Raw genomic sequence first — 23711 nt, 5'->3', positions numbered from 1 at the left:
GATGGACCGACCAACAGATGGACTGACTGACAGACGGACTGACCGACGGTTGGACCGACCAACCACTAGACGGACTGACAAACCGACCAACAGACGGACTGACGTGACTTTCCAGAAGGTGAACCAACCGACTGACCGACAGACTGATGGACAGACCAACTAACAGACCGACGGATCAATGGACCAATCAACAGACGGGCCGATGGACGGATCAACGGAGTGACTGACATACAGAGTGACCGACTGAGAGATGGACGGACCGACAGACTGACAGATGGACAGACGGACAGACCAAGAAGCAGACGAACGGACTGACTGACAGAAGGACCAATTGACAGATGGACAGACTGGCAGATGGACCAACTGACAGACCGACCGACCGACCGACCGACAGATGGATGGACTGACTGACTGACCGACGGACCAACCGACTGATGGTCAGACGGACAGGCTGACCAACCAACAGATGGACCAACAGGGTTGTCTGGCATAGGGACTGACCAAGCAACCAACTGACGGATGGACTGACTGACTGACAGAGGGATGGACGGACTAACCTACCGACAGAGGGATGGACTGACTGATCGACAGATGGATAGACTGACCAAGCAACAAACAGACTAATAGACCGACCAACTGATAGATGGACGGATGTACTGACAGACAGAAGGACGGACTGACTGACAGACAGATGGACCAACCGTCAGGCGGACGAACGTACCGACCGACAGACAGATGGACTGACTGACCAACAGACTGACCGACAGATGGACTATCTGATGGTCAGACAGATGGTCTGATCAACGGATCAACATACGGACCAACACAAGGACCGACCGACTGACCAACACACAGACTAGCAGATGGACCGAGATACAAAAACCAACCGACAGATGGAAGGACCGACCAACCAACAGACAGATGGACCAACTAACTGACAGACAGATGGACAGACCAACCGACAGAAAGATGGACCAATCGACCAACAGACCGACTGACTGACAGTTGGACTATCCGATGGTCAGACAGATGGACTGATCAATGGATCAACATATGGACCAACACAAGGACCAACTGACTGACCAACACATGGACTGACAGATGAACGAACGGACGGATGGACCGAGAGACAAGACCAACCGACAGACGGAGGGACTGACTGACAGACAGAAGGACCGACCAACCGACAGAAAGATGGGCCAACTTACTGACAGACAGACGGACAAACGTACCAACCAACAGACAGACAGACGGATGGACGGACCGACAGACAGATAGACCGGCTGACCGACCGACAGATGGACTATCCGATGGTCAGACAGATGGACTGACCAATGGACTGACACACATACCAACACAAGGACTGACCGACCGACCAACACACGGACTGACAGATGGATGGACGGGCAGATGAACCTACAGACAAGACCGACCAACAGAGATGGACTGGCTGACAGACGGAAGGACCGACTGACGGATGGACCAACTGACTGACAGACAGACGGACAGAGTGAACGACAGATGGGCAGACAGACTGACTGACAGATGGACTGACCAACTGATGGACTGTCCGACCGATAGACATGACCGATTGACTGACAGATGGACTGATTGATTGACTGATAGACGGACTTACCGATTAACTGACTCCTTGACTGACAGACAGATGGACAGACTGACTGACAGATGGATGGACAAACTAACAGACAAACTATAAACCCGACTGACAGAAGGATGGACCAACTGATAGACTGACCGGCCGATTGACAGACGGACTGACCAACCAACTGACAGATGGACTGACAGATGGACGGACAGACAGACCAACTGACAGATGAACCAACCAACTGACCGACAGATGGATGTATGAATGGACTGACTAACAGGCGGACTAACTGACCAACCAACCAACAGATGAAATGACCAACTGACTGACAGACAGTTGGCCGACTGACAGAATGGCTAACCAACCGACCATCAGACTGACCGATCGACAGACAGGCGGACAGACTGACTGACAGTTGGGCTGACCGACTGACGGAATGACCGACTAACCAAGATACTGACTGACAGATGGGCTGACCGACAGACGGACTGACTGACCGAGGGACTGACCAACCAACAGACTGACTAACCAACAGACAGCCTGACTGACCGACCAATGAACTGACTGACCGACCGACAGACTGACCGGCCAACTGATGGACTGACTGATGAACTGACCAACCGACTAATGGACTAACTGACCGACACATGGACAGACTGACGGACTGACTGACCGACTAACAGACTAATTGACTGACGGATGGACTGACTGACAGACCAACCAACAGACTGACTGACTAACTGACAGACTGACAAAAGGCATATCGACTGACTGACAAACAGGCTGACCAACTTACTGACAAACAGACAGCCCAACTGACTGAAAAACCGACAGACCGACAGACCGCCAGACAGACTGACTGACTGATAGACAGACAGACCAACAGACAGGCAAACTGCCAGACAGACTGACTGAACAACAAACGGACAAACCGCCAGACAGAATGACAGTAGAAAGACCAATAGACAGACCAACCAACCGCCAGACAGACAGACTGACCGATAGACAGACAGACAGGTCAATAGACAGACAAACCGACCGACGGATAGGCAAACAGAATTTGTTTTGGTTATGCTTTTGAATACGAGTTATACGGCATATTCGGTGGTCACATCGTATTCTTATGACAGTAAATATGATTAATTATGGTCTACAGTGATTCATCTCTCCAAAAGAAAACTGTTTAATAATTAATTAGATAATTGAATAAGTTTTATTAATTTCTTGCTTTTTAAATAACAGACGCCTTTTGTGGTAAGTTTTGACAGGAACCAAATCTTACATGCACAAGAGAGAGAGAGAGAGAGAGAGAGAGAGAGAGAGAGAGAGAGAAGGGTGAATAGGCTTCCCACGTCCTAACTGAAATGGCCAATGCATATCTAATACCCATCCGTCCAGTGTCAGTGGAATTCCCAAAAGATTCCCATTTCAATCTTCGCCGGAGTCAATTCCACATGTTCCTGTCGAGGAAAGGTGGTCTGGGGGAGTAGCTTTTCTTTTCATTATGTTTGGGAAGGTGTTTTTCATGACTTTTAAGAAGTAGTTTAAAACGACTTTCTCATGCAGTATTTTCAATGATATTGCAAGGTAATTTATTTCAATGTATTTAGGTAATTAGTATATTATATATATATATATATATATATATATATATATATATATATATATATATATATATATATATATATATATATATATATATATATATATATTTATATTTATATATATAATACACATAAATAAACGAGCACACAGAATGAGAGATTCACATCAAATCTTAAGTATAAAAATATGCTATTAAATATTATCTCCACAAAAGAAAATATATTTCCAGTATCTCGTCCAGATGCAAGACTCCACAAGCCTGGCAATTTTCAGGACGCGATAACAGGCAGGAAAATATATCTGTTAATCTGCTATCTGAAGCCTGCAATCGACTTGCGGATCGTGCGTTTCCTGGAATTGACCCAGAAACAAAGAACATATTAAACGTGTTGTGGAAAGGGACTGCTCACTTGCCTGCTTGCTCTGGCTCCCTATTTTATGGAGTAGTAACAGATATTCGAAATTGTATGAAATTTAAACTAAATAATAGACGGTTCTGACACATCTCGTTTCTTTAGTGCTGTCTTTTCTTCAGGGACGAATTGTCATGAAACAAAGGTGTGTTTAAATTATTTAAATCCAAGAAATTAGATCTGATTTGATTCACTGCAGTTCAGCTCTGAGCTTTTGCCACTGAAACAGTCTTTCTGGCTGTAGAAAACGCTAATAAACTAGTAAAAATTGCACCGAAGTTTCTTCGGCACAATCGAGTTTTCTGTACAGCGTATAATGCTGTATGAAACTCTCAGTCACGGCCCAAGAAACTCTCAGCCGCAGCCCACGACTCTTTCAGACACAGCCCAGTGGTGGCTTGTGTTGTTGGCACCTACAGCGGTGCCAGACGCACGATCATGGCTAACTTTAACCTTAAATGAAATAAAAACTACTGAGGCTAGATGACTGCAATTTGGTATGTTTGATGATTGGGGGGTGGATGATCAACATACCAATTTGCAGCCCTCTAGCCTCAGTACTTTTTAAGATCTGAGGGCGGACAGAAAAAGTGCGGACGGACAGACAAAGCCATCTCAATAGCATTCTTTTATAGAAAACTAACAGCACTGAATAAAATGAATTACTGAATCATGTAAGAAAATGAAATTTTGACTACATATTTCAAATTGCAGAAAGATGTAAAATTGTGACCTCAAAACATCCATCTTCATTTCAGACACATGTCTTGAAAATTCGGGGTAATGTTAAGCAGGTTTCGTAATGTGGTCATCTATATATTCTGAGCGAAACGACGAGAAACCAAAGGAAACTCAAGGAAACTCGTGAACGGTATTATAAGAAAAAGTGCAAAATTCACTGAAAACAACGACGAAAAGAAGATTTAAGACTCTGAAAAACTATAAAAAAAAAGAAAGCAAATTCAAGGGAAAAAAAAATAAGTAAAAGAATAGGCACTGATAAACCGAAACATGTAATTTGAAAGTAAGGCAAATCCGTACAAACAAAGAGAAAAAAGAATATCTTTCAAGCTCTGAAGAGAATGTCGAGAAACAAGAGCAAGGTCATGGCGAGCGAGACAAGAGATGAAGACCTTTCATGAGCAGATCGCCATAATATCATTTTCTGATAATTTCCGAATTCGAAATCTTAATTCTCAAGCCTGTCCAAAAGCGCCTTCTCGTTTAATTTACCTCAGGAGCGAGACTCGTTCATATTCCTCCTCCTCCAAGAATTATTTGTACAACGAAGCGCATATAAAGTGAAAAGAAAAATTCATATATATATATATATACATATATATATATATATATATATATATATATATATATATATATATATATATATATATATATATATATATGTATATATATATATATATATATATATATATATATATATATATATATATATATATATATATATATATATATATATATATATATCTATATTTACATTTAACCTAGCCGAAATGCTTATCATGAGCCAGCTATGGACTCTAAATGAACGATTTCGTTACATACCTCGAATTTTTTTATAAAATCTGACTGCTGTTGATTCAGGAAATCGTAAAAAAAAGCAAGGAAAAGGGGGAATTTAACTGAGCTGAGACCTCTAATCACAAGGTATTTGTAAGTAAACACGTTAGTTTAAGTTTAAAATTACGTGTATTTACATGAAATGAACTATTAGAAGATGAAATGGACTAATCAGGCAGGCAAGGCCTGAGAGGTTAATCATTACTGGGAAAACTTGAAGGTATATCCGTCGGTGTGACGATGCTGACACAAAGCACAGTCAAGAGAGGTTTCCACGGCTAACAAACCCTCTGTAAACAGAGAGATTTACGAATTAAAAGCCAGTAAGGACACGGTAAAATTTTCATAGGACAAGGCGAGCACAGAGGATGCCAAAGAAGCCTTGAACACACGATTTTATGCAATAATTTAAACACAGGCATTTACGTAACACTGCCCTATAACAAGGCAAGGTTGATATGGAAATACTGGCCCTTAGAAATGGAAATAGGATGTTTAGTACGAGAATTAAAAGAGTGTGACTGACTGGAAGAACCTTTGCAACAGATCACTTTACCTTGTAGAAGAGGTGGCTTCAGAGAAGGTAATGGCGACGGAGGAGGGCTAAGAGCTTCACTGGTAAGAATACTAAGGGTCCCTACAAGATAGGACCATGTGGAAGGGCATGGCTCTCTGAAGGAAGCGGGAATGGGAGGGGGAGATGTGTCTCGCTTGCGTCCAGCTATGTCTCTCACTCTTGTTCCTTCGCTGAGGCCCTTATATGACTGGTCAGGGGTTAGGAGGTCACCCACATGTAGATAGGGTTGTTGTTGTTTCCCTATGCGTGTGCATCATTTATGATTTAAGATCCTAGTACTCATGCCAGATGTCCTTTTCTTAATCTGCATCGCTGGCTCTATTCTGCTCTGGCCAGACTTATTCTCCTCACAACCTTGTGTCTGTAAACAAAGGGTTCCACCAATGTTCCTTTAGCCCTTCCTTGTCAGTCACAAATGTTCAAGAGAGATATATATATATATATATATATATACATATATGCATATATATATATATATGAGGAGGGCCATATATATATATATATAGATAGCTATATCTTCCCAAGGATCCAACCACCAAACATGCTTGAAAATATAACATACATATACATACATATATATATATATATATATATATATATATATATATATATATATATATATATATATATATATATATATATATATAGTTGGCTGGGATGCTTGGGAAGATATAGAATATATATATATATATATATATATATATATATATATATATATATATATATATATATATAATATATATATATATATATATATATATATATATATATATATATATATATAATATATATATATATATATATATATATATATATATATATATATATATATATATATATATACATACATACATATATATGCTTAAAATGTTACCAATGCAATTCAAGACCCTATATCACCAGAGAGTTTTCCGTGTTTCACGAGAGAGGTGGGAAAAACTAATTGCTGGAACGACAAGACTAACTGTTGTTCCTGTCCTAACTGAGCGCTGGACTCCCAGGCCCTAAGGTTAAGGGGAAATCATATAACGTGGGATTCAGTTCGTTTTGCAGCATCTAATGTCCCTCGTTCCTATAAATCATAATATTGCGTTTAACGAGAATACTGCAACAGAGAATGAAATTCCATCCAAAAGGAAGATACTGAGTTTCTAGTTATTGGGAATAGGTAAAGTACTCTTTCGGATACATACTCTGGCAAGACAACGTTGAGTCGCAAAATAAGAATACTGAAACCTAGTTTTTCTTTTAATTAGTTACTTAGTGGTTTTGAAACCACGTGAGACTGCTCTTTTTTTCTTTACATTTTTTGCTGATTTGCAAAATGAAAATTCTATAAACGAACTAAATTTGTTACACGAAACACATCAGACTTTCGACTTCTTACGAAAGCAAATTAAGGCGAATCTGAAAAGAAGAATTTATGTAGACTAGAAAGAAAATGAAGGTAAATAATTAAAAACACTTTGCGATAAAGGTGTAAAGGTTTAGCAAAGAAAACTGAATGTTAGGGATGCAGGTGAAGTTCAAAAATGTTAAAGAGATGCTTAAGAAAAATTAATACCAAAAATAGACCCTAGTCATGCAAAAGAAAATTTCCGCAAGAGATTTAGTAAAGAACGTCTGCGGGTAAAGATTTAAGGGGAAAAAATTCGCGATAAAGTTTATCGTGAAAATTTTCGATATAGATTTATTAAAAAAAAAAAAAAGAATAAAATAACATGAAAGCAAATATGAACCTCCCAATATTAAGAGGAACGTATGACTTTTAATTCTGTCGGAAGATGATGCATCGTATATCAGTTTTAGTATACTTACAACGTCTAAAATAAATATATTAAGATAGGGTCGAGAGACCATAATTCTGGCCTACGGACGTATCTCCATTCTATATACTTTACAGAGGCCGGCAGTGGGAGAGGCTGGGCCCTGGCCACCAATCACTGTGACACAGAAAAATGTATGGATACACTCTGCGTTCTTATAACAATAAGATTAAAGCATCTCATGTGTAAAATTCAAAGAAAACATTCCTGCATAGAAACAGACGAAATTATCACGCTGTAGTTTTAATTGGTGACAATGATGACATACTACCCATGCTTCAAGAGGAAAGATGAGTTCTCCTTATTGAGAGTTACGACCAGCGCTTTTATCCTTTCCTCTTCAATTGATCTCGCCCCTAAACAAGTACCAGATCATTTATAAAGAATTTAAAACTAGTTGAAAAAAAAAACACAGACTGTACTTGTGAATCAGTGCTCAGCCATTGGCAAATTCACTTTGGACCTCTGACCCTAAGTGCAACCTTGGCCTTAGTCTGCATAACGGCTTCACTGGTGGAGTATGCATACTAAATGTGCATCTCTATACCGTATTGTTCTGAAGTTATGGCCAAGGTTAAATTCCTGTTGATATCTGATCTACAATAAAGACCTTGACTTTGACAACTGGGTCCACCACTTAACATGTAAAATCTGCGTCTCCTTCAGATGACATCATGGGATATATTCCAAGTTATAAACATTTATGCCCCTTGAAAGGGGCATAAATAATCAACTAAGTATAAGTCAACTCAAGTACACCAGCAACAAACGACATACCTTCGTTTGACTCGTAATTAAATCGAGAATGACTCCATCCCCCGAGGTGTTCTGACCGAAGAAAGGTCCTTTCTAGGACTCGCGTGTCTGCCATCCGATGAACGCTGTATCCTGCGATGGCCTTTAATGCTACGGTCATCTTCCTTACCCTTATATCATGCGACATTTTCTCCTTCCCTTTCATCATTATCTGTTGCTACTTAAGTCTGACTTTCCTTATGATAACCTTCAACAGCATCACACAGAAAAAATTACGTGCCAACTCATTTCTTCACAAATCTCTTGACGTTGAACCCACCAGCTCCATTATAGATAACATCAGTACTTTAACCTCAAGTTTTTAACCAGGCAGTTTTCTTGGGGAATCACTGACATCTACGTGAACAAATGGAATGTCAAAACGTCTTATAAGCAGTTCAATGAATACAGAAATTGACGCGCATTAACCTTGCCAAGAGTGTTCACAAACCCGCTCAGGTCCCAAGATAGGATAAAAGAAAGGGTTTAACCGCTTGGTTAACGCTCCTGCTTTTTAAAACCCTAAGTATTACTAAAACTCAACAAACCTCTGAAATCTAGCAAAACAAGCAACGAGTCAAAATAAAACCCAAAAACCATCAGATTAAGGTTCATTGTATCCACTCGCGTTAATTTCTTCCCACCTGAAGTTTCACTGAACCAGGCGAAAGGAAGAGCGGATCCCAGCTTCCGGAAACAAGGTAAAACACGAGGTCTTGCACGGCAAGGATTCGTCTCGAAAGGAAATGCCTCGGGGAAACGGGAAGGAGCCAGCGCCTGTCTTTGTTCCCTTGCAGACGTCAGGGGAAGCCAAAAGGAAGAGTGTGAAGAATGTAAACGAAATTAAAACGAAATATCCCTAAATGGGATCGTTAGGATAAACAGTGCGTGTGACTTCATACAAAGTTGTCCGCATACGTTTATTATTATTATTATTATTATTATTATTGTCTGATTTTGTGTGCCCGACTGAAAGAGATTCACGTTTGTGATAAGCTGGCTTCTACCATTAAAAGTCATTGACTTCATACGACTGAATGATAAAAGTTAATCTAATTCTTCACTTATGCTTATATTTAAAGTCTAAGGCGAACACGACCCTGAAAAAGTAAATAAAAAGAAGAGAAGAGAGAGAGAGAGAGAGAGAGAGAGAGAGAGAGAGAGAGAGACATTTCAATTAAATAAAAAGATGGCAATGTTTGAAACTAATTCTTTACTTATGTTGTTTTAGATTCTAAGACTCACACGACCCTAGGAACAAATATAGAACTCCTTTAAGAGAGAGAGAGAGAGAGAGAGAGAGAGAGAGAGAGAGAGAGACTTCATGCAATTAAATAAAAAAAACAGGAAATGTTTAAAACCTAATTCTTTACTTATGTTTATTTTTGTAGATTCTAAGACTCACACGACCCTGGGAACAAGTATGAAAAGCCTTCATGAGAGAGAGAGAGAGAGAGAGAGAGAGAGAGAGAGAGAGAGAGAGAGATTTCATACAATTAAATAAAAAGACAAAATGTTTAAAACCTAATTCTTTACTTATGTTTATTTTTAGACTAAGGCTCACACGACCCTGAAACAAGTATCAAAATCACTTATATGAGAGAGAGAGAGAGAGAGAGAGAGAGAGAGAGAGAGAGAGAGAGACAACGCACGAGTTTAAATAAATAAATAAGAGTGAATGAGACAGTAAAACCATGGTACCTGAAAAAATAAGACATTAAACGAGAAGTTTAAGCTAAATCGTGAAAGATATCATAAGCTGAGAAATAATGAAACGAATCCTCGAAACCGAAATGACCTCGGGAGCGAAAGGGGCGAGAAATCCTCCAGAGGACATGAAATACCCCGTGGCTAGGCAGTTGTTTTCACCCCGTGAGAAATGTTCTCAGGGCTAATTGCACCTGATATCCTGTTTTTGGAATCCGCCGACAGTTCGCTCGGTAACGAACCTGAGCTGTGCAGAGCGTTGGATTTTACCGTACTTAGAAGGCGTCGGGCAGTGCGTCAGATAATAAATACGTATTTAAGATTTTAAAATGCGTAAAAGTATATAGATTACTAAAAACAAATCTGTAAATTACTATAAAACTGAAATATGGTTAAATCAGGTAAATGGGTAATTAAGACTGTAAAATTAGTAAAAAAAATAAACTGATTACTAAAACAAATAAATAAATCAATATAAAAATGAAATCTGGTTAATTCAATTAATGAATGCGTAATTAACACTGCGAATGCCTCAAAATATATATATATGGATGACAAAAACAAATAAATAAGAAATATAAAAATGAAAACAGATAATATATAAGACCTTTATCATCAATGCGACCCTCTCAATCATAACACAGCTGTCTTCAATTAGGGAAATAAGCTCTGATAAAGTTGTAACTATGATATGTAAACATGAATAATACTAGGCAGTTATTTACGCAACGTACCTTCAGTTTAACTGACCATAAAACCGTTATATTACTAATTAAACTTTCTTATGATGTATATTAAAAGGTAGCCCTTATGGTCATGCGAACCAATTTCGGAAAATTTATTACGAATAAACTTTATTAAACAATTTTGTACTCTCTCTCTCTCTCTCTCTCCCCCCTCTCCCTGAGGGGTGGAACCATTCCACCTGTAATTCCACAGGTAATTATCTCCCTGGCTAAGCAATCGTGGATAACATTTTGATTCATAATAAACTAAATTTTTCAAAAAAAGAAAAAAGTCTGAACGGGAAGTGAAGTTGATGTTAAAAGATCATGTTTTGTTTTAATTCCTCACTCTTAAGTCATTCAAGATGATTAGCAGAAAAAAGTATAATAATAATAATAATAATAATAATAATAATAATAATAATAATAATAATAATAATAATAATAATAATTATTATTATTATTATTATTATTATTATTGTTAATATTATTATTTATTATTATTATTATTATTATTATTATTATTATTATTATTATTATTATTAGTAGTAGTAGTAGTAGTAGTAGTAGTAGTAGTAGTAGTAGTAGTAGCAGTAAAACATCAAAAATAAAAGAAACCTCCAAAATAAAAAAAAAAATAAAAAAAAATGACAAGCAAAGCACTTATACCAGCTACAGCAAACCCCTCCATAAAAATTGGGCGCGAGAATTGATTTTCCCGAGGAATACGTCAAGACTGCCTTTGACGAGCAGCATTGACCCGAGCCGTCAAAGCGCCTGAAAAGCACTCGTGGCACATCACCGCGCAAAAGCACACTTTCTGATTTGCTTTTTCCTTTGTTGCTTTAACAAAGGAGTAGGATACGCAAGCACGAAGGGATCCTCTCGCCAAGACATATTCTTCCGGCCAAATTACATGCTTTCCGTCGACGCATAACTGAAGGGTTTTGAGAGAGAGAGAGAGAGAGAGAGAGAGAGAGAGAGAGAGAGAGAGAGAGAGAGAGAAGAGATATCTATCTATTATTATTAGTTGGTCAGTTTATTTCTTTTACCAATATGAAAATTGGTTATTTATTTCTTGTAAATATAGATGGAATATACATACAGTACAATTTAGGCCAAAGGCCAAGAGCTGGGACCTATGAGGTCATTTGGCGCTAGAAGAAAAATTGAGAGTAAGAGGTTTGAAAGGTGTAACAGGGGGAAAACCCTGCAGCTGCACTATGAAATAATTGTTAGAAGAGGGTGGAAAGTAAGATGGAAGAAAGTGAATATGAACGGAGGTACAGTAAAAGGAATGAAAGGGGTTGCAGCTACGGGCCGAGGGGACGCTGCAAACAGCCTTAAGTAATGCCTACAGTGCACCGCGTAAGATGCACTCACGGCACTAACTCCCGACGGGTATCGTAAATATAGACAAAACTATATTATTAAATAATAATCATTTACTTGAACAAAATTGAAAGAAAATAAATGAAATGATGGGACAGACAAAGCTCACATTTTAACAAACAAAACCAAAAATACTGACAAAAAAGAAACAAAGCAGAAATTAAAATACAAGACAAACAGAACGAACAAAAAAGCAGAAATCGAAGACAAACAACACACAGCTTGTGAAAAGAAAAATGGATTTCAGTCAGATTGACAGGAGTCCTACCATAATTACAACATGTCTCCTTTGAAGAGCCTGGCCGAGGACCACCCAACCTACCCCATCCCTCCTTATCACCCACCCACCCAACCCAATCCCAATCCCCCGTACTCACCCACCCAACCCAATCCCAATCCCCCCGTACCCACCCACCCAGCATACCAATCCCCTGCAATCAGCCATCCAGCCTATCCAATCCTCTTGTAATCACCAAGCACCCCTACCCCAATCCCCTTGTAATCAGCCACCCAGTCTACCCCAGTCCCCATGGAATCCCCACCAAACCTACCCCAATACCCTTCTAATAATCCGCCCAGCCTATCTAGTCTCCTTGTAATCACCCACCCAGCCTACCCCAATAACACTCTAATCACCGTGTTACAAGACTGTCGCTGGCTGAGACTCGATCATTAGAGGACAATAAAAGAATGAATTATGGGCATTGAGCACTCAGTGTTTATCATCAAAGAGGTGTTATCAACGCTAAATTAAATAGTCCAGCGACGGTATAGAGACAGGCCCTGAAGGAGAGAAGAGGAAGAGAGAAACGACTATTAATTATAATAGAGATAAAGGTTCTGCCATCAAACAATGTCAATGACCAAAACGGGTATACTGTAATACTGACCTATATTGTTACTTAGAAATCTGTTCGCTTTCTGGCCTCACTCTGATAAACAGCTCTACACGTTGCTAAAAACTTCAGTAACGCCCTTATACAGCCTTGGATGTCATGTGTATAAATACTGGCGCATTTTGACTTTGTTGCTTTACTCTGCTAAAAAAAACGGGTCATGTCACGTTTTTCCCTCCCAAAAGAAGGGGAATTGGTCACACAATCTAGTTAACCCAACAGGCATCATGCAGTTGCCAATTGCTGACCTGTAATATGCTATCAACTTCTTGAAAATTACACAGACGTAACTCCTTCGTTTTCATCCCAAGTTATTAATATAATGACTGTCATTGGGTATATGGGAGGTTTGTTATATTTCAAAAAGCGACAGTGCGTTAGGTTTTAGGAAAAATGCATGATGTCAGCCTGTCATAAATCAAGAGACACTTGTTGTTTAAGATTAAGCCAGCCAGCTTTGTGCCACCCAGAGAGCAACCGATAACGTATATGAAAAAATGTATATCTGATATCGAAGATTATACATAGATTTCTGCCAAAACAGAAATGGCTTCATGGCACGACACAATAAATTAGTTAATAAATAAATAAATAGAGTTCAGGATCGACTCCCATATCAGGATTCATCTTGAAAGTCTTCGGCCCAAAGACCTCCCCCAAATTCGTTTTGCAGAATAAAGGAGGTATATTTACAGCTATCAAACTAAATGTTTGTTACCTTTTGCTTGCTTAAAAATTAACCGCATCCGGGTCACAGGTCCCTGAAGTTCTAAAACTGTTATTATTACGCTTCTGTAATGAAGAAAAAACAATAATGCACACAGCTTTCATAATGGCCACACACCAAGAAAACACTGCCCATTAAGAACTTTAATCAGACTTTTTAAGATATGAGATGGCATATGAAATGAGAATAAGTCTCAGCTCTTCAGTGGTTTGAACTCGCATCTGAGTTACATGCACGCAGTACGACCGACCACACCACGGCAGAAAACCCTTTTCTCCCACTTGGCATTCAGTACCACATTTACGTCTACCAATGTCGGCCTCAAAAAATACTCTCGCAGGAAGCTCCCCCGCATAGCAGCATCTCTGGTATTGTAAATCAATTTTTCACGATATATGCATAAATATTAAAAGTAACGGGGAATTTACAAGCATACACGATTATCGACTACGTCACCGCATAAAATCTTTTTTCTCCCACTTATTAAAATCGAATTGCCATTTACATTAACATTCCTAAATATCACGTGAAAAAATTGTATTTAATATATACATAATATATATATATATATATATATATATATATATATATATATATATATATATACACATATTAAAAAATCGAGTTTCCAATCACATTAACATTCCCATATATCACGTGAAAAAGTAATTTAATATATACATAATTTATATATATATATATATATATATATATATATATATATATATATATATATATATATATATATATATATATATATATATATATATATATATATATGTATATGTGTGTGTTTGTGTGTGTGTGTGTGTGTGTGTGTGTGTAAACTCCATGTTTTACACTTTAAGCTGCCCTAATGTGGCAGCTTCTCACACCACTGGCTCGGCGTAATTATGCAGAGAAGGTCGACCTTGGTTCGATTTTTGGGACGGTATGTAACTCCATATCAATTAGGTATTGCTGTCTCGATTCTCTCTTACATTACCGCTATTTATACAGCATGAGTACACTTGATTTATCAGTTTTATCCATCGCACCTCTATGAGAGGGATGAATTCTCTACGGTTCGATAAATAGCACGTAGGTATTGCACCTTTAATAGTAATAAAAATCAGGCTGACGGCAAAACAATACCTCACGTATACACTGGAACGCATCCAGCTAATTCTTACATACTATTAGTTCCTCGTTGGACAGGTCGGTATAGTTCTCGGCTAGAACACTGCTGGGCCCGCGTTCGAATCTCCGGCCGGCCAATGAAGAATTAGAGGAATTTATTTCTGGTAACAGAAATTCATTTCTCGCTATAATGTGGTTCGGATTCCACAATAAGCTGTAGGTCCCGTTGCTAGGTAACCAATTGGTTCTTAGCCACGTAAAATAAGTCTAATCCTTCGGGCCAGCCCTAGGAGAGCTGTTAATCAGCTCAGTGGTCTGGTTGAACTAAGGATACTTAACTTAATTTAACTTATATACTGTTTAAAACCAACCCATTCACCGATTTTGTCGGACAGGCTGGTCATCATTTCAGTTTCTTGTTTCTCGTGTCGGGGGCGTTTCAGGGACACAAGCGGCGTTCGAGAACTTTCTTGACCCATCCATCCGCCCTGTTGCTGTTGTTATTGATTGAGCAGGCTTTATGCAAGCACGGGCTCTTGCTCAAAGAGCAGCCGTCCACCAATCTTGCTCATGCTGCGTTTTCTGCCTCGATGCTCCCTATCTTTGAAGTTGCCTTGGAGATGATTCAGGGTCAAAGTTCGTAGAAAGATAATAAAAGCAATAATGTTAACTTTGCACAGTGTGAGGTTACAATAATAACGATAAATTTTCCCATTATCTCCTGTTGCTTCTTTCGAATGAACACCATATTCTTTGGAAGCTTGAATTTCAAGTCAATGTCCCCTGTGGGATTGTTCCTGATGAATAGAGGTCATCTTCTGAATAATAATAATAATAATAATAATAATAATAATAATAATAAAGTGAAGGAAAACAGGAAAGAGACAGAGACAGGGGCAGACTGAGTGTGACCAATGCTCAAACAATAGCCGGAAGAGATACAAGCACGCCCACCCAATTCCAAGAAAAAACACCCAGAGGAGATCGCACGTCAACAAGAAACAAACCGTGTTTTACGTGTTTCACCAGTTTATTCACCCATACGGAGTAGGATGACAACGTAATTAAAGTTGCATCCGATAAACGTCAACCCAAATTCATGTGTTTTACCAATGTAGATGCCTTTCCTTGCTTCGCTGCATAAACGTATAATCTTAAAGGGAAAGAATGCTGATATATTGTAAAAGCCTAAAAGCTCTATTCATATCTTTATTTTTTCTAATGACTCCGAGCTTACTCATTCAACGAAGTGTCATTTATGGAGGGGACACAATCATGTATTAAAATGATTGATATCTTTCACTGAACATATGGTGAAGATATTGAAAGTTCGGCTTAGACCTTCATTCAAAACAAACTCTGAATAGATATCTTATAAGTTTTATAGGGTAGGATTGAAATAAACCATCAAGGGGAAATATTTTGAAATGAAAAGAGAAATGTCCCGTTTGAGGTACATTTTCTAAACATTTGAAGACGGAAATTCTTTGCGAAATTTTTGTCTGTAAAATTTACGGCGGTAAAACATTTTATAAGGAAAAAATAACTACTTTACTAAAAAACGGAAACAGCAAAAATGGATTACAGGAAATTGCGGATGTGATGTTAATCACAGCTGAAATCCCACGAATATCAGTGACATTTAACCTTCCAATTATTAAAAAAGAAAAAAAATTGACCGCTGTCCTTGAATTCGAGGTTATAGACAAATAAAACCCAAACACGCCGTAGGGTGTCTGTGTAGGTATGTGTATATATATACAGTATATATATATATATATATATATATATATATATATATATATATATATATATATATATATATATATATATATATATATATATATATATATATATATATATATATATATATGTATATGTATATATATATGTATATATATATATATACACACACATATATATATACATACATATATATATATATATATATATATATATATATATATATATATATATATATATATATATATATATATATTTTTGAATGTTGTTCCTGAGTAAGCATTCTGTTATGAAGATGCAGGATATTGTTCTTTGGCTCATTTCATGCCAACATGAAAATATGTCCTGTTTGTATATTTGCATATCTACCTATCTATCTATCGACCTATCTATCTATATATGTATGTATGTATGTATGTATGTATGTATGTATGTATGTATGTATGTATGTATGTATGTACTGAATACCTAACAAATGTTACGTACTCACATAATTAACTTTCAATACGAATATCTATCTATTTTCGCTTACGACAGATGAACACTCCATTTACCAGTTATGGTGACAACACGACATTTAATAAAAAATGCAATTAGTTCTGCAGCAACTGATTCTAACCTAAATACCAAATAGTTTGATAAAGAAAAAGTGTTTTGCCAAACGACGCTCTCGGAAACAACGGTATTATGAAGACTGAAAAGAAATTCATTAATACACAGTGTATACAACACTGGCTAACGGAGCACGTCTCAGCCAGTGGCAATTAAGAAGGGGAAAAATAACAAATAATAATAATAATGAAGCTCATGAGCCCGAGGGCATTACGTGTTGACCCACGATGCAATGGCTCTATGCCCCTTCATAACCTCCTGAGGGAAGGAAGCAGAAACGAGATAGTATGAAGGAACTTGATCGCTAGGGAAATTCTCTCTCTCTCTCTCTCTCTCTCTCTCTCTCTCTCTCTCTCTCTCTCTCTCTCCTCCCCCGAAATAAGCTGTTTTTAAACTGATTAATTATGCTTCTTGACACTACTGAATATCCAATCTTTTACGTGATTCCGGCTTCTCTCAAGAAGGATTTAATTATTCCTTTATTTGAGAGAGAGAGAGAGAGAGAGAGAGAGAGAGAGAGAGAGAGAGAGAGAGAGAGAGAGAGAGAGAGAGAGATAATGTTTTTTTGATGGCTTAAATATGCTTTTTGACACTATTGAATATCCAATATTTTACGTGTTTCCGTTCTCTCACGACGAATTTCATTATCTCTTTACGTGAGAGAGAGAGAGAGAGAGAGAGAGAGAGAGAGAGATAACTGCAAAATCCCCTGCGCTCCCCTCCCATTAATAAGGTAATTAGAGTATTGGACAAAATTGGTACAAATTTTATCAAATGTTCGGTGTACTTCTTTCTTCCCACGGAAGAAACGAACACAAAGACACCTTCCAAATACAGAAGAAGCGTAATTAACAGGACGCTGAGCTGATTGCCTGTAATTGTAAGCAGGAGATTGTCCCCTAAACGGCAACCTTAAAAGGCTATGATACAACAGAAGGCATCTTTATTCAGACTGTAAATAGTCAATGCAATACCGTTTACAAATTAATTTTACGATTTATTCAGATGGACTTTTTTTTTTTAAATGATTACATTGATTGTATATGGCACTTTCTGAAACTGTTTATTTAGCTCACCCTATTTCCTCTGAGGACTAACTGTGACCCACTGCCGCTTACAGTAGGCTAATACGGTCTGTTGCAAGTTTATAAACGTTGATATGCTGGATGACATTTCATGCCCGTGGCCTCAAAAGAGCTCAAATGTCGCTGGTGTATGATGTTCACTTATGATCACCCATCCAAGTACAAGCCATGGCCATTACTGCTAACTTCAATGGCACCAATGGTGTAGTGAATAAATCACTAGAGGTCACCAACCCGAGTATGGACCAAACCTAACGCCCCACAACTTCAGTGACAGAAATACTTTATTCCAGGTGTGGATGCAAGGCTGACCACCCCGCTACAGAAGTAACTCGAAAATTCTTTTCACGTTTGTAAGCGTAGAAAGAATAGCCCAAAAGACTTGAGTCACAATACCACTGAAAATATTTATACACATTCGTAATTAGCCCTAAGTGATAAAAACAGCTAGCTTTCATATCATCTTTACAATCTGCTGTCAATCCGATGTTTACTCAAGCGGAGGAAGTCATGAAAACCAACTATAACTATTATTTTGTGAAGGAACAGTTATTTACAGACGGGCGAGGAAAAGTTTAAGAAATTTTCTGCTTAAATTTGCTACATTTCGATGTTTTTGCCTTCAGAAAATAGCAAGTTTAAGCAAGAAATTTTCTTAGACTTTCTCTCATCTGCCTGTAAACAACTATGTTCCCTCCTACACCATAATGACTCTTTGTTCATCCCTTTATTTATTATTGGACCTAAAACTTTCTCTCTCTCTCTCTCTCTCTCTCTCTCTCTCTCTCTCTCTCTCTCTCTCTCTCTCTCTCTCTCGTGTGTAATATATATATATATATGTATATATATATATATATATATATATATATATATATATATATATATATACATATATATATATATAAATATAGGGTGTAAATCTTATATATATATATATATAAATATATTATATATATTACCATATCGGAATTAAACCCAGTATAAATCTGACCAGTTTCAAGTTTATTTAATAAGCCATTATCAAAGCCATACCATTTATTTATACCCAATATTTAATTTTCCTTGTGGTAATAAGATATATATATATATATATATATATATTTTTTTATTATTTTTTATAAATATACATGTATTTACAATATATTTTTTTCTGCCAATCTGTATTTTGTTCCCATCATGTGCTAATGCACAATATGCACCCATAACCCTGGAAACACTTCAACATTTTCTAGTGCTTCTGCTTATCTTTTTGAAGAGGAAAACAAAAATCTCTACTCTGTTGGCTCCATTAATTCATTCTCAAGACGACAGTTGTTTCAGTCCAAAACCCACGGCCATCTTCAGGGCTTCCCTAGATCTGTTATATAAAAACATTTCGGTTTCTTATTTTTAATCTAGTTTCTAGCCATACTCGGCAATCTTTTGAAACAGCTTTCGGCATGAGAAGCAATTAATGGAACAGCAGGGTAGCGGTTTCTGTTTTTCCATTTAAAACTTCGGCCTAAAACATAAAAGGAAAAACTGGAAACCTTGAAGTGATGCCAGATAATTATGGGTGCTGCATGTGCACCAGTAATTCATTCATATATATATATATATATATATATATATATATATATATATATATATATATATATATATATACACATACATATATATATTTATATAAATATATATTATATTATATATATATATATATATATATATATATATATATATATATATATGTGTGTGTGTGTGTGTGTGTGTGTGTGTGTGTGTGTGCAGTTGTAGGTAAACGCCCCTGTCAAAGAAGATCTTTGATAAAAACGAGGTTAGTACGTTCGTATATACAATGCTCTACGTATTAATCTCATTCTTATCGAAATCCTTCCTCCTCAGGGGCTGTTCACCCAGGACAATCCCTGGCAATCAATCACTAATTAAGTGGCGTTCCACCCCTGACCCCCTAGCCTTGCCTATCAATGGACCTCGGCACCGTGAAATGGCCATCGGTCGGTCTCCTCGAATCCTGGAGTATGTTGGCCAGGGGGGCCATTGTCAAAAAGGAGGAGGGGGGGGTTGGGGAGACCAAGAAGCGATGCCAAGTAGATGTTCGTATATAGCGTTATTTGTCTAATGATGTTATGCACAGCTGATAGCGGATTACCTTCGAGGATAGTTTTTCACAAAATTAATTTTTCATATTTGAACGTTCCTCTCTCTCTCTCTCTGTCTCTTTCGCATGTGTTAAATCATTATTCCGTAATTGGTATGACGGTAAAAGATTTCATTCCGTAATGTTAATTCATTTTTCCAATAACTGGTATGATGGCAAAAGATTTAGGATTCTCTCTCTCTCTCTCTCTCTCTCTCTCTCTCTCTCTCTCTCTCTCTCTCTCTCTCTCTCTCTCTCTCGCATGTGTATTAATTCATTATTCTGTAACTGGTATGATGATAAAAGATTTTAGATCATCTCTCTCTCTCTCTCTCTCTCTCTCTCTCTCTCTCTCTCTCTCTCTCTCTCTCTCTCTCTCTCTCTCTCTGTGTTTCATCTCTTGGCCGAGTGTTATATCGCATTAGTATCTAGCAGAGGGGTTCCCCTTATTATTTTATGCTTGTTCCATTTGTCGTTTAATTTCATTTGTAATAATGAGTTTTACGGTATTATCCAAGGATTGCTTCTCAGTGAGTAGAGTATATGAAATAATTCGCAATAAATTTATATTTTGAAATTAATAGCCAGTCATTTCATTTACTATCTTCACTGAAAGACAATCGGTGGATAATACCCAAGAAATCATTATTACAAATGAAATTAAACGGCAAATAGAACATCCATAAAAGAATAGGGGGAGTTCCTATGCAAGAATGCTGATGTGATTTGACGATCGACTGTGAAGGGGGACACAAGAGCAATAAGAGTAACGGAGAGAGAAAGAAGAAAGAAGAAGAAAGAAGAAGAAAGAAGAGAAAGAGAGAGACATACCGGAAGCCTGCGTCATTGCTTTACTGAATCTAATTTTTGGCTTATTTTAGTGTGAAAGCGTTTCCATGTACGGAGGGAATGTATATGAGAGAAAGTGAGAATGAAATTCTATACTGAATAAAAATTAAGGTAGCAATGGTTGATAAAAACCATTGGATGTAAAACAGAAATAATTGGTATAAATACACTATTTTGGATGAAATTTAGGCTAGTTCGTCTATTTGACCTGACTGGACACTCAAAACAACGGAACATAGATTGAAGAAATCAGTCTAATAGTAAATAAAAAAAACTGCTACATAATAATTCGATAGTTAACTAAATAAGCATCAGTTGTAAAGTGACTATATAATAATTTTGCAAAGCATACAATACGTATCATATACGGCACACTAAAAAGATGGGAAACTACTGTATTCGTGATAAAATCTACGGGAAGGTTAAACCAGTCCTCATCACGATTTCATTACTAATAAATTTAACGCATCTTCAGCGACATTACTTATAATTTGCAGCAACATTTACATAATTAAAAGATATAATTCGTATGCTACACGGAGATGGTGTGCGATAAAGTCCACGGATAATAAACACACGAGTTCATAACGATATTTTTTCCGACAGGTTGGATATTATCAGGGGTATTATATTATCCGGCACCAAATATCCGAAGTAATAACATGAAAATGATTACCTATCTTCGTTTATTGCATGCAGTGTTCCTAAAGAACGCACTACTATACAATACATACGTAGGGCATTACTGTGAAAAATTAGACCTAAAATCTTATGGAAGTTATACTGATATATTACATACACAATAAAGATATTAAAAGTTTTGCAATCCATGATAACATTCATATATTTTTAAACTAATTCTCAAACCAAAGTGCTGAAGGATTTTACTGGAATCACTACTTTCTACTTCTAATTCTTATCACGTTAATTATCTTGAATCTATCCGTAATCATCTTTAATTCATAATGATCTACCATTCTAATCACGTCCAGTCGGAACGGGCGACCTTTAAGTAAAATCACTCTCTCTCTCTCTCTCTCTCTCTCTCTCTCTCTCTCCTCTCTCTCTCTCTCTCTCTCTCTCTCTCTCATTTCCAGTCGTGACAAGCTGATTCATAACGTCATTATCGCAACGATAACAGGAAAAAGAGCGACTTTGCGACCGAGAATAATAACCCATTCCATCAAATGATTTACGGCAGGACGACTTCGGGACCTGGATATTGAATCATACAGCTCATGGTGCGAGACACTACGACGACGACTTTTTCTATATTTCCGCTTCTTCTTCTTCTCTTCTTCGAATTTCAGCATGGAAGCGACTCCTTCGAAGAACTGGTAAGCAAGCAAGTAGCCTTTCGCTGGGGGGCACGACGAGTTGTCAATGCAAAAATTCCGACGGAGAAATATGACCGCCAATAAATATAAAATTAAATTCCTAATGACCGGATGGGTAGCGTCGCCGACTTTCGAAACCGAGTTTGTCTGGGCGAGTCTTCCCCCGGGGGCCAATAAAAGGGCGACGTGCTGACTTCATTGGGGGAAGAGGGGCACAGGACATGGGTATTATGAATTCATTGTTTGTGTCAAATGCGTGGTTTCTGGCCTTCTGGAGCCTCTGCAAGGAAAACCCGATCATTTATTTAAAATATCTCTCTCTCTCTCTCTCTCTCTCTCTCTCTCTCTCTCTCTCTCTCTCTCTCTCTCTCTCTATATATATATATATATATATATATATATATATATATATATATAATGTATATATTTATATATATATATACATATAAATATATATATGTATATATATAAAATATACAGACACACATATATATATATTATATATAGGGTATATATATATATATGTGCGTGTGTGTTTGTGTGTAGAAATAAGACTGAATGGCCTATTATAAATTTTTAGAACGTGATGGGATTATTACTACTTAGCTATAAATCAAAGCTTGCGTAATATTAATATATCATCTGTTCTAATTGAGAGGAAGTCGTCGTTTTTAGTCCTAACATTAAAAAATCTTAGTAAATAATAAATAAAATTCTATGTCAAAATTATTGTTGTAAATAAATAAAATTTATGTCAAAATGAAACAGCCTGGGTATTTACCGTAGATCTGTTGTCGACACAGGCATTATCACAAAGAAAATGGCTGTTGGCCGAACAATTTTTATCATCAACTGAAAACTTCAAAGGATATGTCTTCTTAATCGGATGACATAATGTTTCCACTGAACCTTGGAAAAATCTCCTTGAAAGCATAATTTATACCTTACATAAATTCAAACAACCTGACGGTTGGATTTCACT

The sequence above is a fragment of the Macrobrachium rosenbergii genome, chromosome 56, assembly GCF_040412425.1.
Source record: "Macrobrachium rosenbergii isolate ZJJX-2024 chromosome 56, ASM4041242v1, whole genome shotgun sequence".
Classification (NCBI taxonomy): Eukaryota; Metazoa; Arthropoda; class Malacostraca; order Decapoda; family Palaemonidae; genus Macrobrachium; species Macrobrachium rosenbergii.
The sequence above is the reverse complement of the archived record's forward strand: the minus strand, read 5'-3'. Positions refer to the sequence as shown.